The sequence below is a fragment of the Protopterus annectens genome, chromosome 4.part0 (assembly GCF_019279795.1).
Source record: "Protopterus annectens isolate FY-2018-M chromosome 4.part0, PAN1.0, whole genome shotgun sequence".
In the NCBI taxonomy this organism is placed as follows: domain Eukaryota; kingdom Metazoa; phylum Chordata; order Ceratodontiformes; family Protopteridae; genus Protopterus; species Protopterus annectens.
In genome coordinates, this window is record NC_056733.1 from 1,687,263,954 (window position 1) to 1,687,283,734 (window position 19,781).

A 19,781-nucleotide genomic window follows, 5' to 3' on the forward strand; every position below is an offset into this window, starting at 1 on the left:
GTGCAGAGTTATCATATGCATGATGGGAGTGAAAGCAAATATGCCATGTCTTCCATGGGGAAATGCATGACTGCTGTGCAAACTGTTTTTGTTTTCTGCAGTTTGTTTAACATGTAAATCTGCAGGGGAATCTATGGTGGGGCACTGATATGCGTTTATATCATGTTATCGAAATTGTACTACATCGAATCAATAAAGGTCGAACTTTATTGATCGAAGTAGTAAAATTTCGAATAACTTAAAAAAAATAAATAAATCAATAAAAAAAAAACTAACTAGCATAGGCAGGGAGGCAAGCCCCCCCCATACACCCCCCACACCCCCTAATTAAATATGCCAACTCTGAGACCACACTACATTGAGGTAAATGGAAATATCCCACTTACAGAGATTTCCGTTTACCTGCTCGATGTTCTGGAATTTCGACATTGTCGTGCCGACAATATCGTATTTGATGTTGTCAAATGTGAACTAGACCCCATTGATACTGGTGGTTTGAGTGTGTTCAACTTTAGGGCCTGTAGTAGTGTACATTTGTGTATGCTGGAACATAGCCCCAGAAATACTTGTCATACATGGGTCAACGTAGCAGAAGGTTCAGGATATACATGGTAGATGTTTGGGCATCCTACCCAAAAGAACTGCATCTGTCAGGAATTGCATGGTTAATACAATGATCCAAGCTTGATGTAGTTGAGCTATATGATTGTGACAAATATCTGTTACCAGATGGTCCACTGTTGTGACTGGCACAACTGCAATGATATCCTCATCTGTCCATAGGCACATCTAGACCTCATCATACTGTGGAATTGGTGGCATTCCTTGAGAGTGACCTTGGTTGTCCTGCTCCTCAGGATAGCTATATCTGATGAGGGAATAGTGGATCAGCTGTATGAATGGATGATGTCAGCCATGCAGCATGCAAACAGTGGGGAGCATGGTTCATGATAGTATGTGACTGACTCTGTCAAAGCTGACATACTTACAGGACATGCTCTACTGGAGGTCATCCCACACATGCTGCATTATCCATATTAACTTTGAAAAGGCTGTGGTGGTACCTTTCTGTGCCTACAGAACGGGCCAGGACATAAGTTTGTTTATACTCTTTCACTTAAGTAGATCATGCCAAGGGCAGTATCTATGCCTCCAATGTACATTAGTATGGACAGGCATGTAATCACCCTTCCAACCACATGGGCTTTTTATAGAAATCGATGATTGGCCAAATGGGGGTGTCATACTTCCCTGACAGACAGTGTCAGTAGTAACTTGCTTTACTTGTGTGTTCTGCATTTCTTGGGAGTCTGCAGGCAGAAGCTGGGTCCATGGCAGTATGGGATACAGTCAGCATGCTCCCTGTGACCAACGCACACACATTTACTGTAGTCCCTGACTGTCTCAGTTTGGTGATATCACCATCATCAGACCAGTTGCCAGAATGGTTAAGGTCTTCACCTCCCATGCACAAGGTACAAGGTTTGATCCTGAACTTTGACCAATGCCTGTTTGTAGTTTTCATGTTCTTCTTTTGTCTTTGTGGGGTTCCACCAACCTCATAAAAACATGATGAGTGTTTCCATTTCAAACTAACCAAAAGGAATGGAGCTGTGGGCTGCAGCATAGACTATACATGGTGCCCTATAGGGGAAGAGTTGTATAAACCAACTACTTTGGACATCTACTGTAATACACAAAGGAGAAAACAGATTACAGATCATAAAGTGCATGGCATGGTATGGCTAGCCACTCAGTGGTGTAAAATACGGATCTAAGTGATTTGGTTGTGTTAAAAAAAATGTTCTCCAAATGGGCATGAACCTATGCTAATAGTGCAAGGGGTGTATGTGCCTTATTGGTCAAAGTCTGTCAGCCATAAAGCCCAGCAGCCCCGGGTCAGTAAAGCTACTGAATTGGCGATGTCCAGTTGCCCAACTTGGGTTACATGGGATAGCTCTGTTGAGGGAAAGCTATAAATAAAACCAATAAACCTGAACTAGGAATTTCTACACTCAGTGTAGGTTTACTGACAGGATGTAGCTTTGAAGTGGATGACATGATGGTAAGGATGAGGCTGGATAAGATGGAAAGGCAGCAAAGCCACTTGGGATCCAGAGTCTAGTACTCAGGAAGAGGTGTGTGAATTGTGGTGAGGGAGAGGCTTCAGATGACAGTGAGGGATGTTATCAGCTTTAGTGACAGAGTCATGCCCCACAGCAGGGTTGTGATAGTGAGGAAAATAGTGCACTTGGACCACATTTGCAGCACCTATATAGCAAAACAACATGAACTGGTGTTAAAATGGGTGACTTTAATGCACATATTGGGACAGACACAACAGGATATGAGGACTGCCTCAGTCTACATGGATGGGACAACAGGATTAAAGAAGGAGAGGACATTCTAGACTTCTGTCTGTCAAATATCTTGATAGTAGCCAGCACATGGTTCAGAAAGAGAAACAGTCACAAGATCACAAGTAGCTAACATGCAACCCGAGTAGACTTTCTATTACTAAGAAAAGGGTACTGAGGTAGAATCAGCAATTGCAAAGTCATCCCCAGGGAAACAGTTGGCCCACAGTATAAACCAATGGTTACCACAATGAGTTGCAAACAGTGGTCAGAGAAGGGTCTAAGGGCAACAGAGACTGACTGAAGACCTGGAAATTGACTGGAGAGAAAGCACAACAGTTCAAGGAATTGCTCGGGGCTCTAGCACTCCAGGAAGAAGAAGAAATAGTTGGAGTTGAAGAAGAATGGCAGCACCTCAAAACAGCATGTGTGAGGACTACAGAAAAGATATATGGCTGAGCCAGGTATGCAAATAAGGTACTAAGGAAAGAGGTGGTGGAATGCAAGTCCATGAAGTCATCAAAAGAAAGAAGGAGTGTAAGAAAAAGTGGGAGATAGAAAAGATGGACCAGGTTAAGAAAAGATGGACCAGGTTAGAAAGGAATACTGATTGGCTAACAAAGAAGCTAAGAAAGGATCTTTGCACAGATGCTTCTTTTTAACATCAAAAAACCCATCACATTTCTCTACTTTTTCTAAAATAGTGCCCTGCAAATCTATAGGATCACCATTATGGTTTTGTAGAAAATGTTGAGCTAAAGGGCTTTCAGATTTCTTATTTTTAGTGTCTCTAACATGCTCCTGCAAATGGAGCTTGTAAGCCCTTTTGCTTTCTCCTGTATAAAACATATCCATGGACACTTCAAAACATAAATTATACATTCTGTGTTACAACAAAATATGTTTAATACATTAAATCTATAACCATTAATATATTCAAAAGTGTAAACCACATATTTACATGAAATACATTTACCACAAGGGTACATCCCTTTAGTATAGGGACCCTACATAGTTCATATTTCATAACATGGGACCATAAATTTACTGTGCACAAGCCTATCCTTAATGCTTCTTTCTCTCCTAAATGAGAAGATAAGATATTTACATAACTCAGAAAATTCTTTAAAATGAGATGGTAATTCCAGTGCTGCTTTATAACTGCAACTACTTGGTCACTCATCAAATCATACATAGTGACCATATACATGTTTTTCTTTTCATGTGTATTATCTATTGCATTAATACTAAAGTTATATCTAATTTGTTTAGCACTATCCTTCTTAACCCTATAAAGGGAACTTCTCACTTATTCCTCAATATACCCTCTCAAAATAAACTTTTTTTTTTTTTTTCCAAAATGGTTTCATTATTACATAACCTCTTAACTGTCATAAGTTCACCCTATGGAAAGGATTTTATAAGATGAGATGGATGAAAACTAGTACTATGAAGGAAATTATTACTATCTTGAAATTTCCTGTTTACTTTAGTAATTATACCCTCACTAATGGTACCTTTTAAATGTACTTCCAAAAAGACCACTTGCTGATCACATGCTGATATCGCAAATTATAAACCAAATCTGTTCTATTAAAATTGTTTACAAATTTACTAGCCTCATCATATCCACCCTTATAAATAAAAATAATATCACCTATATATCTATAATACTGGCAAACATATTTTTTTATAAAATAAGTCAATATATATATATATATATATATATATATATATATATATATATATATATATATATATATATATATATTCAAACAGACCCATCATAATATTGGCATACATGGAGCAAATGAAGCTCCCATAGCAGTGCCTTATTTCTGACAAATAGGGTGCCATTAAATTAAAAATATTTGTTTTGCAAGGTAAAATTCACCAATTTAATTATATACATAACCACAGGGCTACTACCCAGTGCAAATCACAATGATTCAATTCCATCACTGTGTTTAATACTGGTATATAAACTCTTAACATCTACAACCAACCAAAACATATCTTGCTCCCACTGGATAGTCAATATTTTGTTCAAAAAAATCAAATGTATCTTTGATATATGAAAGTTGTTTTTTAACTACACCCAACAAATAATTATGTAAAATGATACGAATGTTATTTAAAAAATACTGGCACACCGATACAATGGGTCTACCTGGAGGATTGTAAATATGCTTATGTACTTTGGGGAGGCAGTAAAAAGTCGCCATCTCACATCCTTCTACATTAAATTTCTTATCATTCTCTGAAAAATACCCTAATCTATGCCCTTTCATTAATAACTCCTGATAATTCTGAATTGCCTTTTTATAATGTTCAATATGAGCTATAGTATATGCATCAACACTATTTAAATGCTTATAGCACATTTTGAGATGTAACATAACTAACTTATTCCCTTTATCTGGTGGTTTTAAAATTATTTCTTTTTTTATTACACAATTCTTGCAAAGCTTGCCACTCTTGTTTAGTTTAATTATATTTTACTTGGTCCCGACATTTTACAAATTGTTTAAAAGCATTCTCCACAGCAAAATTGACCATAATTGAAAAATGCTGTATACCCTCATGATTAAATGGTGGAATAAATTTAGTTTTAAAAGGCACCATGCTTGTATCCAGTTTACAATAAGCATTACATTCACCACAACTTTCCACATCAGTGGCACATGAATAAAAAAAAGGAATGTTGTTCCATAATATTATTATCCCTTCTATTCTGAAAGAAATTCCATAGATACAATTTCCTTATTAAACAAAAAATATCTTTTTTAATCATATAAAGCCTAGGTATAACAGCAGAGAAAAACTCGAGGCCTAAATTAAGCATCACAGTCTCATAATCATTTCATATACAACCAGATAAATTAACAATATAATTATTGTCAAATAAAGTCACAGCATCAGTCCTTTTTAAATTTTTTGTACCCTTGCTGTTGCTGTTGGTACGGAGGTAGTCGCTGTTGAGATTGACCATCCCTATGTGTTTCATATACATTCCTCCCTCATTTTCTTGTATTTTCATCAGTTCTTTCTTTATGAAAAGTTTGTTGCATGTAATTTAGCTCCATAGCTGCTGGTAACTAGGGGTAATCCATGTAGTCACTATCCCAGTCCATGGATTCTTCACTGTACTCAGAAGACATGCATGTGCCTTCTTGCTGTTTTTTATCCTCTTCCGGGACTCAGAAATGAATGTCTTAACAGAATTTGTTGCAATTTGTGTTCCACAAAAGGCCAAACCCTGATAATGTTTTCTTTTTAATAGCTAGGAGCTGTTTCTTCAATTCAACTAATCTGGTATTTATTTCACATAAATATTGTTCTAACCTGCTAGCAGAGATATTTGGAGCTAGCACATCACATGTAGATACTATTTTTTTAATTTATTTTATTTATTTATTTATCATTTGTTGACCGGGAAAGTCCGACTAGGTTCCACAGAACCTGTTTTCAGCGGAGGCCCGGGGAGAAATGCTCCAGATGCATGTCTTTGGAATGTGGGAGGAAACCAGAGTACCCAGAGGAAATCCACGCAAACACAGGGAGAACATGCAAACTCCACACAGAAGGCACCCCAGCTGAGAATCGAACCGGAGAACCTCTTGCTGTGAGGTGACAATGTTAACCACTGCAACACTGTGCTGCTGTCTTCTTTCAATCTATGTTGCTTTAGTAAGTCCCATTCTACTAAAATAGAAATCCATTCAACAGAACACCTATGGGCTGCAGTGACCCACTTTTTCTGGAATTCTACATCCTCTTCATCACTGGTATCAAACGGAGTTGAAGGGCTTTTGAAAGCCCTTAGTCCTCGAGGTGTTACATCCAGTTCCAAAGAAATGCTGCAGGCTTAAAATGTTAAAATGTACCACCAATTTGTTGTATTTATTGCATTTCAACAAACAACGTACCAGCCATGCTCTGTCCAATAGAGGAGAAGAGTTGTTGTTGCTCCTCTTATTTTCTTCATTAAAAATTTTCCCAAGGTTTTATATTATCCATCTCATGGGAAAATAATACCTTGGCAAGTAGATTGTTCTCCCATCTGGACTGCATACTGATCAATGCTGTGTTGAGTAGAATCAAGATATTTCTGCCTAAAAATCTTAGGCAGGTCAAATGATGCATCGTTGGACATCAGGAAAACACCAAATACAGCACCAACAATGGAAGATAAAATGCAAATACAACAAACCAGCATCCACAAAAAATATTTAATATCCTCTAGCGCCTCGGCTCACAATGTCTTCAATGTAGTAAAAAGTCAGTGTACAACCACATCTTTTGTACATCAGAACCAGCACAATTAAACAATTATACAATTAATCAGTCACCAATTATACTAAAACTTTCCAATTAAAAGCTACATTAATCCCCACAGGAGCAGAATCTGCTCCTCCTCAAACAGAGGCCATAAACTCTTCTGTCTCCATCAAAGATTACATAGCCAAAGGCGCCCTTCCATCAGCCTACCTTCCTAGCACATTTTCTCTTTCCTGGATATTGCTTATTTTCATTTGTGTTTGCATACCATCAGGACTTTTTTTTTCATGTACTCTGCCACTCATTCATGGTAAGCATGCACCTTATCTATGGTGCCCCATGTCACCCATTGGCAGAACTCATATTCTCCAGTGGAAATTGCAATTATGGCAGTGTACCTTAAATGGCTGCTGCTCAACTGAAGTCAAATGGTAGAAGGGCCATCATCTGGGAAGCTACTGCAGGTGGATGGTTATTTCCATCAATAGCCACATCAACGGCAACTGATACATACACAACGACTTACAATTCTTATATGAAATGCACAGTTATGCCACTGCACAAGTAAAACTGAAGTTTGTCTTGTACATGGCTTGACAACAATAAACACTCATTTCCAAATCACCATGTTTTATGCTTTGCATTTCTCTCTCAAAGGGGTGTCTTCATTACACTACTGTAGATCTTTTGTATCCCTCCAGAGTGAATAATCAAGGGATGCCAACTGTTTCACACTCTCTATCTCAAGTTCTTCAAGTGGCCAGGATGTGTGTGAATACTGGTTTATATGGATACCAATCAAGGATTTATCCCTCACTGCCATATAATCAGTCCTCATGAAGGTATTAATAAAAATAATAATGCACCAGCTTGTTTCCATTCTACTTAAATTGCACTTATAGTGACCTGTGTGGAGATAATTCTTGGTGCCTTTCTGATTTTTCCCATGTTTTAACCAAAAACATTATGTTTGCATTTTCAGTTTGCTCTGTCACATTAGTCTTGTATTTTTATTTACAGATTTGCAGTTGTAGGAGATTGTGTTTCTACTGTATTCTGCACTCTATTTCCACAAGTAAAATTATATGCAAGAGTTACTTATTTGTATTTTAAATCCTGTTTAATTTACAGTTTTGACAGGACTGTGTACTGCTAACAGAGTTGAGTCTTAGTCATTTATTACTGCATTTTACATAAACAGTGTTACTGGTCAATTTCTGCATAGTCTGGTGCCTTAAATTGAAGGAGAAATTCAATAGTGACAGACTTGTCTCTGCTTGAGTTTGTGCTTCGGCACTTTTATATTCTGCTTATCATTTACCTGCTTAAAGTTGCATTATGTGTCTGCCCCATCCCCCACTAATGCATTAAGCCAACATTCATGAAAGAGCTGCAATACTGGTATTATTTGATTGGATGCATCTCTAGCTAGACTACTTGATTTTTTTTCCCAGCCATCCCACCCTTTTGTTGTGGTGGTTTTATAAGGTTGTGTCTGTGACCTCCACCCTTCACCATAATCTGTTTTCCACAGTCATACCCTCCCCTCTTTCATTGCTATTCTCTGTTGTATAAGTTATTTATGCACTTCCAGCCCATTGTTTTTCATAGATCCATGATACTGAATGCCCACCCAGCAAACTAGTATTGCCCTTGAGTAAATTTCCTTTACTACATAACATCTCCTGCTCATTTTCCTAGTGCTCAGGAAAACCTGGAGTCCAAGCCTGCATTCCAGAAGTGTTTTACTTCTATCCAATGTAATTCTGGCAACTGTAAGTACCTTTGATTGCTAAATCACACTTGTTTAAGTTATTCGGAGTGATCACTACTGTTTCCTGCTTTTATGTGTGCACTTCCTTGCTAGTTGTTTAATTGTTTTGTGGTAGCATCCTACTTGTGGGTCTCTTCTACTGTGTTTTTATATTAGGATGACTGGGTTTATTCATCTTGTGGCAGGAGGTGTTTGCCTGGTCTATCTGAGTTTGGAAATAATCAAAAGGACTCACAGTGCAGCAATTTTATTGGCCAGAGGGCTCATTAGTTAGTTTTCTGTTTTTTTCTGGACTGCTAGTAATTTTATGCATTTGCATGGTTTAGTGGTGCCCTGTACAGTAATAAACACCTAGACAGCAAACTTTCTCTGTAGAACGGTCTATAAAATTGTACTCTGTAAAGCAGCAATATACTGCAAACACTTTGCACGCCAACAGGCTTAGACGAGTTAGTTGTGTGTCGAGTGGCAAAACCTACAGACTTAGAAGAATCCAGTATTGTATAAAACATTAATGTTAGAAGAATTTAGCCATGTTAAGCATAATCTGCCCCACTAAACACCCTTATTAGTCTGCACCAACAAAGCACCCTTAATAGCCTTCTAAACCCAATGTACCACCACCCTGTAACTCATCAGTCAAAGGACTGGACAGTATTGATATGAAATTCCCTAACTTCTCTGTAGCCAGCTTTTGGCTATGCTAAATGTGGGCATTTGTCTCATATTTACTGACAATCATTTAATCCTTAAAGAAGCAAACACAGTATGCAAGATGTGTACATACAGAATGACTATGGATACTAAACTCTCACATACAAGCACACATCAGGTTGTTAAAAAAACACACATAACGCCCACCTCACATAGCACACAACATGCACTTAGACTAGTACATGTTGAGGCATTGAAAATAAATCTTCCTAAGCAACAAATATCACCTAGATAGCCAGTTGCCAGAGTTATGCCTCAGCAAGCCCAAAGGCACTCAGAAAAACACCTAACAGCCCATATAGTATCACTCCTAGTGAAGACCTAAATGCTAAGCCCCTAAAGCAAGTAAACACATTTCACAGTACTCTTGTCATAGGATACTCCATTTTAAGATATACTGACATCCTTTTATCCAGGCTAAATAAGGCGAAGATAGCCATTAACTACTTATCTGGCACCAGGAACCATCAAATCACACATGCATTCAAGTCATTATTCCACAGATACCAGTATGATTCCATCAAAGTTCATGTAGGTGTAAAAGACCTCAGATGTACCTCCCCAGACTATATGAAGGGAGACATTATGGAGCTTTCAGACTATGTGTCTCAAGCTGATATGACTTAGCACTGAGCAGTATATTACCATCACTGAGGATTATGCCACAATATGAGCAAAAAATGATTGATTTTGATAATTAACTGTCTTTCTGGAGTCATTCTAAGGGGATCCAACATTTATCAGCTTGGGAGTAAATGGTTAACAGGCCACATTGTTTTGCCAATGATAGTCAGCTCCTTTCCCCTCTAGGCTTTTGAATAAAAGCAAAACTTTATCTATACCCATAGTCCCTTTTTTAGGCAATGCCAAATTGACAAAGCAACTGACATAGCAAAATCAACTGAATTGAACCTCAAGGTGTCACTGCTCATTGCCAGGAGCCTAAATAAAAAAACTTCACTCCATCCAAGACCTCTGCACATTCAAGAATATACACATCTATGCAGTTACCAAGATATGTCTCAAAGCGGCAGAGTACCCCAGCAGTGTAAGGTTTTAGTGCCTTCCACATTTTTAGACTAATAGCTGCACAGACAAGGGCTAAAAGTGGAGGTGTCTCAATATACATCAGTAACAAGCATAGTTCAAGGGTGGTCAAACTGGATGGTGTGCTGGAGTTTCTCCATATGCAGATCACCATAGACAAAATCCTATACCATATCCTGACCAGCTATAGGTCACCCTCCATATCCCAATAAGCTCACAATTACTATGTGACCATACTGGAGATACTTACCATCCAACCTAACATCCTAGTTCTGGGAGATTTTAATTACCTCTATATAGGCTGAGAATCCCATATGGCCTAAAATCTACAGAGACAGAGATTCCAGTACTTCGTAACACAAACGACATTGATCAAATAGTGTGTACACCCACTACAGACTTCCGCATACTCAACCCTGTCCTCAGAAATATGGGAGAATGCTGCACCGCCCATGTCTTGCACTCCCTCATAAGGCCTGGTTATATAGTTGTCTCCTTTGAAATCAAAATTAATTCTGTAATCCCATTATGACTAGTAAAAGTTAGGAACTATTCCAAGGCAAATTATTTTAAGTGATGGGTTGAGAAAACTCATTACCCTCCAAACTCTAAAAACACAGCAGCCTATGCTGAATTGCTCTCAGAAACTCTGTACAACCATTTTAATGGCTGCATTGAGGTTTTAGTAGTCCAAGGACTAGCCTAAGAGGCAAAAATGTCCTAGTGGCATCCCAAATTAAACAGAATATACAACAAATGGACAAAAAGTTGATGCAAAATGAGGAAGGGTAATTCCCATAAAGATAAACATTCTCTCATCAAACTAAATAGGGAAGTAAGAGGGCTAATTAGGTTAAACAAAGTCAAATTTGAGGTTAAGATAACCTCTAAAGTGAAAGATAACCATAAGGCCTTCTTTAGCTATGTCAGAAATCGCAAGGGCATTAAACAGCAATGTGCTGAATTGGTGGCTAATGCTGCCACAGTCACCAAGCCTGGCAATATAGTGAACTTGTTTGTGGACAAATACAGTTCTAACTTTACCCCCATCTCCACTGTCCCCAACCATCCCAAAAAATTATCCTCAAAAATAATACCTCCAACTACAACTAAGAAGCATGCACTGGCTGTGCTAGCTAAAGTCAAGAACATGGCCTCAGTGGGCACCAATAACATTCCAGGATGCATCCTCAGCAGTCTAAAATATGACTTATCAAGATCCTGGAGCCATTATTTAACTGTAGACTTAAACATGACTCTGTGCCACATGAATGAAGGACTGTGACAGTCATCTCCCTTCATAAGGGAGAACCTTCAACAGATTCAGGAAATAGCAGGTTACATTCGCCTCACTAATCGTATTTGCACAGCTATGGAAATAATTATTATGGAAATTCTCAACAAGGGCTTAGGAGACATTGAGACACTGGATCTATCCCACTTTGGTTTTGTCAAAGAAAGGTCATGCTTACTGAATCTGGTGGACTTCTTTAAAAAGGTCACTTAGACAATGGATGAGGCTAAAGCATTTGATAAATTACCCCATTCAGGCATCATCAACAGAATTATACAATTAGGTAAAAACCCATTTATAACATGTTGGACAGCTAACCGGCGTACTGTTAGGATCTAGGAGGTTAGAATCATTAAGGCCACCTCTACTAAGAAGGCAGTCACAATTGGAGTCCCCCAAGGCTCTGCACTAGGCCATATCCTCTTTAGTGTTTACTTTTTAGCTGCCAAAGCCAATGTTAAAGACCTCTGGCTAATTATGTTTGTAGATGTTTGCAAACTGGGAGTAGTCACTGAATACCCCCCAATATGGGAACACCCTTTATGAGCATCTAACACATACAAATGTTTGGTTTCAATGGCATCTTTTAAACTAAACTCAATACCAAGAAATGCATTATTGTACCTTTTGGGAACATGGCCTCCGTGGGTAACTACGTCATCAATAAAGCAACCCTAAAAGTCGATACATTAGTCAGGGATCTGAGAGTTCATATAGACAGTAACCTAACCTTCAACTGTCATGTGTCCAAAGCAGTAAAAAAAATATTTTGATGCTGCTCAACTTAAAAGCAAGGGCATGCCAACTAGGTCCAGAGAGGTCATCATACTACTGTACTCAGCCTTCGTCAGATCCATCATGGAGTATAATGTTCACTTCAGTATGTACGTGACCAGACGCATGCAGAAATTGGAATGTCCACAAAGGTTTCTTACACAAAGAACACAGGAAGTAAACACAATATCATATGCTAACAGCTTCAAAGCCCTGTCTCTTTCCTCCACATCATATAGACATCTAAGGGATGATCTTTGCCTGGCATACAAGGCACACTGGACACTGTTTTAATTTTTTTTTTGCGCAACCACAAAACAAACAGCATAAGAACTACTAGATTAAAAGGCCTACATTTTGCTTGAGAAATAAATAAGACATGTTGGAGAGACAGATATGTTTCTCAGAGAATACCCATTCTCATGAACAGGCTCCCCATCAATTTCAAGCAAACAATTTGAAAGAACAACAAAAAGAGTATACAGGAGCCGTGATATGTACAGAGAAAAAAAAAATAATATATATATATATATATATATATATATATATATATATATATATATATATATATATATATATACATATATATATATAAAATGCCCTAACATTTAAAATCCTTAGAAGTAAACAGTAGACATACCTAAATGCTCATAGGACAGCTATAAAATCATTCTTTTAAACATGTGGGATCTGAGTTTACAAAATATTATTACTTAGACATCACATGAATGAATGTAGTGGAAGTTAAGAAAGCATGACAGATGTACAGCTATTACAGTAGTAGTGTTAACAGATATGTTGATGGTTAACTGATAAGAAATGTGTCTGGGAGCATGGCCAAGAAGGCTAACTAACAACAGAAACAGTTTTCAGCTCAAATTATGACAAGATTAATTTTTAGCACTTGAGAAGTTTAAGAAAATGAATACCTGGCTATACTTTTTGAGAAAGATAACATAAGAAAACTTTGACAACTCTCCTCAAATCTAAGTATATCAGAAGGAAATAACATCACAATGTGCTGTTTAAATAATGGATCACAGGATTCAACTATGAAAAAGGAAATCCAGTCTCTGTTCCCAACTATGAAGGATGCTTCAACTAAAATGGACAAGCTGGTAATTAAAACAGATGATTATGAAGAAGAATGCAAAATGGAAAGTGAGATATTAAGCAATTTTATAAAGCAACAAAATGAAAAAATCTCCAGTTTAAAAATGGCTTTAATTGACCATGATGGGAAAGTCTGAGAATATGGGATTTTTTTATTAAAACAAAACAATTGGCTTATAGAAAATACTGAAAACTTAGAAAATAGAATTTGAAGAGACAACATAAGAATACACAGAATCCCTGAGAAATATGAAAGTGATAATACTGTGAACTTTTTAACAACTTGGCTTTTCAAAAACAAATTTACCAGAAACACTATCCTTAGAAGGAATGCACAGGGCCTGGGCTTTACCATCAAAGAATAAAAATGGTTCTCCTTCTTCCATCATTGTGAACTTCATCTCTTGTATGGAAAAATATTTAGAATTAAAGCAGCCTGGTCAAACCCTCCAAAAAATTAGTGGCAACACAATTAGGTTTGATAATGATTATTCCACAAAGGTTATGAACAAAAGAAAAGCAGCCAACCATTGATCAAAGAACTCAAGAAGAATAATGTTATTGTTTCCAGCAAAAATCACATTGACTTTGTCTAACAGAATTAAAACTTTTGGCATATTAGAGGAAATTTCATCCTAATAAAAGTCTCTCTACCTCTGAAGGCATGGACTGGAACGTTATAGGTTCATAGGTTCATACTAGGCTATCTGCCCTAGGGCATTTATAAGCCTAGCCAGAGTGTGTATGGCTTTCACCACCCATTTTAAATTAATTTTGCTATGCCCTTTTTCAAGGTTAGTATACTGTGCCTCTGTCTAACAGTGACACAGAAGTGATACCCGGGGTAAACCTACGATCTCCCATCCACTCATCAAGATTCCTCTTGAAGAGAGTCAATGAGGGACTCTGCCTAACCTGGACTGGGATTTTATTCCAGAGTGAAGGGAGCCTCTGGGTTATGAATCTGTCCCTCCAGCATGTCCTATTTATTTCAGTGCTGAGGTTTAAGTCCCTCGAGCACGTAGCTCGATGGGATTTGGATTTTCTGAGGTACAGCATATACATTAATTCCGGGTTGGACATGGCTTTATACGTCAGGCACAGATCGCCTCTGAGCAGGTGGTATGCCACTGAGTAGAGCTGGAGTTTCTTTAACCGGGCAGCATACGGCATCTGTTTGAGCCCCTTGATCCTCTTGGTGAGGTACTTTTGGGGGCTTTCCAGTTGCTGCAGGTGTCTGGTAAGGTACATCCCAAAAGGGACATTGTACTCAATTATGGGCCTGATGAGGGATGAGTAAAGAGGCACGATGACCTCCCCTGATCAGATGTGAATCCCTTCATGATTAGGTGGGCTATATAAAATGTTTTTCTAACCACTTTGGCCATGTGGTTGTCAAATGAGAGATTGCTATCAACTTGGGTCCCCAGGTCCCTAATTACTTCTTCTGTACTTAGTGGATTACCACCTATGTGGTAATTTGTGGGCACTTTGTTTTTGCCAAAGGGGATGACTATACACTTTTTGGCATTTAGCTTGAGGCCATGGCTCTGGCACCAGTTGTCTGTTTCTATGAGGCCCTTTTGGAGGATGCTTGTGTCGGCTGGAGAGTCTATTATGGTGCCCAGTTTGCAGTCATCTGCGAACTTGGTCAGCCACAGTCCTTCCATGTTGGCCTGTACCTCCGAGAAATATATGCTGAACAAGAGAGGTCCCAAGACTGAGCCTTGTGGGAAGCCACTTGTAACTGGTCTGGGGTCTGACATGGCTCCAGCTAATCTAACCATGTGGGTTCTGTCCTTGAGCCAGTTTGCAACCCATCTAGTGACATAGGGGTTTATATTTAAGCTGGTGAGCTTATCTATAATGCCCGAGTGGGGTATTGTATCGAAGGCTTTTGCGAGGTCCAGGTAGGCTGTGTGGACCACCTTCCCCTTGTCAATGGCCTTGGTGACTGTTTCAAAGAAATCGACCAGGTTTAAGAGGCAGGATCTGCCCTTAACAAAGCTGAACTGGGTAGGATCCAGTGTCTGTAGGTCCCCAATATCTTTATTTATAAGGTCCATGATGATCCTTTCCATAGCTTTGCAGACCAAGCTAGTGAGACTTATATATATACTTATATACTTATATATGGATAGTTTCCAGGATCCGTTGAGGCACCACCCTTGTGGAGAGGGACCACTGTTGCTGTACGCCACTCTTTGGGTACATATCCTGTAGTAAGGCTGAGATTGAACAGTAGTTTTAGGTTTGGGTTTAGCTCTTCTTGGAGTTCATGTAGGACGCAGCCTGGGACACCCTCTGGTCCCATTGATGCTGTGTTTCTTGCTTTGAAGAGGGCAGCTCTTACCTGAGCATCTGAGATGTCAGGGGGCAGCACTCTGCTGGGATAGATATTAGCCCTTTTGGTGGGGAGGGGGGGGAGAAGTTTGTGCTGAACCTGTCAGCTAGGATGTTGGCAATGTCTGTGGGTTCAATGTATTTTTTGTCATTTTGGACTAATTCTGAGCATATCTGGGAATTCCCACCCAGGTTCCTAACATAACTAAAGAAAGCCTTGTGATTATCCTTAGTGTCCTGTGCAATTTTTCTCTTGAAGCTGGCCTTAGACGATTTTATGAGTGCCCGTAGTTTTTTGCTAATACTGATCAGAGATGCCTTCCCTTTTTGGGATTTTGCTCTGACATGTAGTAGCTTCCTCCTTCTATTGTATAGTTTGTTTATAGCTGGGGTCCACCAGACAGGACGTCTCCCTTTGGAGGACTGGGTCTTGGTTTTATTTGGGATTGCATGATCCATGCATTCCTGAAGGTGTTCATAGAATGCGTTTATAAAGGATTTTGTGGTCTGGGCTGTATTATCCACAGGCCTGGGGGCTTTGAAGGATTCCACCTCGGTTTTGAGGAGTGTGAAATTTGCTTTAGAGAAGTTTTTCACTGTGGTTTTCTGGGCATGGGGTGGGGTTGGGATGTGAATATCCAGTGAGATTAGTTTATGGTCTGATCTTACCAGTGAGGGATACACTTCTGGTCTGGAGCATAGAGTCCCCATGTTGGTGATGATCAGGTCCAGTATGTTTTTCCCTCTTGTGGGAGTGGTAACAAGTTGTTCCATAGCATTTGAGTTTATAAATTCTAGGAACCTTTGGGCTAGGGTGTAGGAGCTAGAGTAATGCTCCCAGTCTATGGTTGGGTAGTTGAAGTCACCCAATATAATGGTGTTTGGAGAGACCTTCATATTTTCCAGTGTTCTCAGGAAGGCTGAGTGGGGTTCCTGGGTTTGGGAGGGTGGTCTGTGGCAGGCTATAAACTGGAAGGCAGTTTTACCCACTGTTAATTGCACATGGATAGTCTCTGATGCTTCGTGCTGTGCCACCAACCAGGAGGTGTGGGTATCTTTGACGAATATTGATACTCTCCCTCCTTTTGTGGTTCGGTCCAAGTTTTGGGGCCAAAAAGCATGGTATGAGGTATAACCTGGTAGTGCTGGGATGCTCTTGAGAGCCTTGAACCAGGTTTCTGTTACTGCACAGATATCGATGTTCTCCATGCTAAGGAGAGTTTTGAGTGCGTGCATCTTGAGGTTTAGACTTCTGGTGTTGAGTAGCATTACTCTTAGTTTCTTATCCCTTATGATACCTATGGAGGTGGGTTTGTCTTTTTAGCCTTGCCTAAAAAAGGCACTATGGGGGTAGCAAGAGCCTTTGCCAATATCCAAAAGCCCAGGGGTGACAGGTGCAAGCCGTCCCTAGCGAAGCATCGTGGCTTGTCGAGCATGTCATCCCAGGCTGACAGGCATTGAATCCCATTTGAATGACGCCAATACTTAAGCCAGTTGTTGAAATTGATAATCTTGTCTTCATACTGTGGCATCATTCTTGGTGAGGGTGAAATGCTACTCAAGGTCAGGGTCATACCGGCCTGGGCTACATGCTCAGAGAGCTCCTCTATGTCTCTTTTCATGTAGTCCTGGGAGATACGTCTCAGGTCATTCACACCAGCATGGACAATGACTGAGTCATATTTGTACTTGCCTTGGAGTGACCTGAGTGCTTGTGTTATGTGGCGGATCCTAGCGCCCGATAGGCAGCTCACCGTGACCTTCTCCTTGTTCAGCCTGGTGAGCGGGACGTCAGTGTGCCTGATGATAGAGTCACCTATTACAAGTGTATCAGGTGTGTTGTTTAGCCTTAAGAGCTGTGACTGTTCGGCACACTGGTTTTGTGAGCTATGTGTTGCACGTGTTTTGTTTTGGGGTAGCGGTTGCTTGGGTGTCTGCTTTGGAGGTCTCTGCTGCTTAGGCAGATTTTTATTTAGAGCCTCCAAGTATGTTTTTGTGTGTTTATGTGTTTGGTTTGTTGTCGTGGTAGGTCTATGTGAGACTGGAATTGTAGTGAGTGTGGTTTCCTTCTCCTTCTGACTGGTTACGCCAGTACTGAGTTGAGAGAGCTTAGCCTCCAGTTTGGCTATATGGTTGCATCTCTCACATGTGTTGGAATTTGTTGGGAGGAGGAGAGGGTTATCTGTGTACATTAGGCAGTTGTAACATTGCCTCAAGATTCCCAGGTTCACCAGCTGGACCGGAGAGGAGATTGACAACTGACCTTTGGACATGCTAGAATAGTATTGGGAATTCCTTTATAATTGAAAAAAGGGCCAATGGGGAACAAATTACTCAAGGGAAGTTTGTGAGGGTGTAGTGCTTTTAATTTTTTAGTGCTGACTTATATAATTGCTTTAGTGAGCAAGTGCTAGGCTTTAGCGTAGGAATAGGGTATTTATTATGAGAACTAGATCAGTTCCAAGGCTCAATCCCAAATAAGCGGCGCTGTTCGATGCCGCGCTATGCACAAAATCACGCAAAGCCATGCTACAGCGGGTTTTATACAGGCGAATTTGAAAGAGCCAGAAATTGGCCCAAAACAGCCAACAGACTACCAGATTCCTGCACTGGGAACACTCCTCCAGGGACAGATAGGCTGCTCCAAGCTCCCCACTGCCACTGGTGAACAAAGAAGCCTCCCTCTATCCAAGAAAGGAAATGGCAACACAGGAACTTTCCAAAAGTCCAGAATACAGCAAAGCCTGTATTTGGACTACTCTAGGTCAGGAAAGATGGGAAACAAGGATAACTTTTTTTTTCTTTTTTGCAACAAACAGCAGGAAATTGCAATAAATATGTAATACAAGCTAGCGCACTTGAGTGTGTAGCCTCAACAAGTAAATGCAACAAACAGGACAAACTTTAAAAGTGCAGGTGCAAAAACAACTTTAGACAGTTTAAAACAGTTCAAGAAGGAGAAATATTTGCAGTTTAGATAGATCGGACAGTCGCCCAGGCTGTAGCAGGAAAAAAACACTTTTATCAGGTTAGCAGTCGCTCTTTTAGCCTTTCTGCTGCTAGCACCACTCTGCAGGACCACGAGGAGCTTGGCTGAGTAGTAACAAGCGTAAAAACCTCGCCAAAGCAGGTTTTATATAGGGGAATTTGAAAGAGCTAGTAATTGGCCCAAAACCGCCAATAGACTACTAGAGTCTTGTGCTGGGAACACTCCTCCAGGGATAGATAGGCTGCTCTAAGCTCCCCACTGCCACTGGTGAACAAAGAAGTCTCCCTTAATCCAAGAAAGGAAATGGCAACACAGGAACTTTCCAAAAGTCCAGAATACAGCAAAGCCTGTATTTGGACTACTCTAGGTTAGGAAAGACGGGAAACAAGGATAATTTTTTTTTTTTTTTTTTTTTTTTTTTGCAACAAACAGCAGGAAAATGCAATAAATATTTAACACAGGCTAGCGCACTTCAGTGTGTAGCCTCAACAGGTAAATGCAACAAACAGGACAAACTTTAAAAGTGCAGATGCAAAAACAACTTTAAACAGTTTAAAACAGTTCAAGAAGCAGAAATACTTGCAGTTTAGCTAGATCTGACAGTCGCACAGATAGTAGCAGGAAAAGAAACACTTTTTTCAGGTTAGCAGTCGCTCTTTTGGCCTCTCTGCTGCTAGCACCACTCTTCCGGACCAAAAGGAGCTTGGCTGAGTAGTAACAAGTGCAAAAACCTCGCCAAAGTGGGTTTTATACAGGGGGACGTGAAAGAGCTAGAAACTGGCCCAAAAAGGGCCAATAGACTACCAGATTCTTGTGCTGGAAACACTCCTCCAGGGATAGATAGGCTGCTCTAAGTTCCCCACTGCCACTGGTGAACAAAGAAACCTCCCTCCATCCAAGAAAGGAAATGGGCAACACAGGAACTTTCCAAAAGTCCAGAATACAGAAAAGCCTGTATTTGGACTACTCTAGGTCAGGAAAGACGGGAAACAAGGATATTTTTTTTTTTGTTTGTTTTTTTGTTTGTTTTTCTTTTTTTCAACAAATAGCAGGAAAATGCAGTAAATATGTAACACAGGCTAGCACACTTGAGTG